The sequence below is a fragment of the Choristoneura fumiferana genome, chromosome 24 (assembly GCF_025370935.1).
Source record: "Choristoneura fumiferana chromosome 24, NRCan_CFum_1, whole genome shotgun sequence".
In the NCBI taxonomy this organism is placed as follows: domain Eukaryota; kingdom Metazoa; phylum Arthropoda; class Insecta; order Lepidoptera; family Tortricidae; genus Choristoneura; species Choristoneura fumiferana.
The window spans coordinates 11,536,202-11,537,792 of record NC_133495.1 but is presented as its reverse complement, the minus strand read 5'-3'; positions in this window follow the sequence as shown (position 1 = coordinate 11,537,792).

Sequence of the window (1,591 nt, the reverse complement as noted above, 5' to 3'; positions counted from 1 at the left end):
TGGACCTTTGGATAAACGCATAAGCTACTTTTATCCCAATATTCCGGGATGGGATAAAATCTTGAAATAATAACCGCTGGGCTTAGAGTCATGAAATTTCGTAATGTAGGTAACTGGACGTCTGGAATAACACGTAAGGACTTTTTGACTCGATATTCCCACGGGATACCTAGGGATAAAACTCGAAATAACAACACTGGATTTAGAGCCATGAATTTTGGTGTGTAGGTAGCTGGACCTCTGTTATAACACACAGGCTAATTTTTATTCCGATATTCCCACGGGATAGGGATAAATCTTGAAATATTAACGCTGAGCTTAGAGTCATGAATTTGGGTATGTAGGAAGCTGGATGTCTAGAAAAACACATAGACGACTTTTTGAACCGATATTACCACGGGATACCTAGGAATAAAATATCGAAATAACAACCGCTAGGCTTAGAGGCAAGAAAATGTTCGCTACTTTTTATCCCGATATTCCCGGTATAGTTTTGTAACTAAGGGACCCCATACATCCCTGTATTAATTATTATTTTATTATTACGATTTTTTTCTTTACAATACAATAACTCTTATTGCACACCAATACAGTAAACGGTACAGAGAAAACAAGTATATACATAGAGATTTTCTTTACTGTAGTTTTTAAGTATTTTATTTCTAATTATTTTATTTTGAAAAAATTACTTTCTGCCAAGTTCTTGCGGCGCATTCTTCTTGGCAATGGTGGTCTTTCCGAAAGCGCTGGTAGTATAAAAAATGAAGTGTAAAAGTGCCCATTGCGGCCTATTTACTGAATAAATGATTTGAATTTGAATTTTGGATTTGAATTGGATAGGGAAAAATTTTGAAACTTCAGCACTGGGTTTAGAGTCTTGAATTTTGTACAGTCATTCACAACACAACCTCAATGAAGACCACGATATAAATATTGGAAATTTTCCAGGGGAATTTTTAAAATCCCGAAAATTTAAATTGCAGCTACCACACCGAATAGTTTACGCGTGCGAAGCCGCGGTAAAAGCTAGTTATGAATAAACTTTAATAATAGTGTCTTCCAATGTAATAAGTATAACTAAAACTTAATCTAAAGAGTATTTAAGATGTAATGCGGTCTTGACTGACTGATACAGAGTCAAGTCAAGCGATTAAGGTAAATCAGACGTCCGTGCCTTGGCTAAGTAAGTAAGTCACTTGCGTAATATCCGCCAAGCGGAGCGTGCAAAAATATCTGTCGCGTCCTACCGGCCAAGAAATAGAGTCGTATCAGATATTGATGCACGCTTTGTTGTGTCAGATATTGGTGCTGGTGACTGTACCAGCGTCCGGCATCACCGCGCCGTCTGTTCTTGCGCGAACGAGATGAGCCGGGTTATGTCAGTTTCATCTGGTTTCCGCTGTAACGGTAACTGCAGTACAACCCGCCATAAAGATTACGCATCGGTCTTTGAAGAGACTCGTCTAATTTCGCCTTCGTAGAGCGTTATCACACACTACTTACTTACAGGTGCAATAGAGTACGGACGCATTTAGATAAAAATATATAAAAAGCGTGGTTGAACCCCCAAAACTTAAATTGCACGATGGGA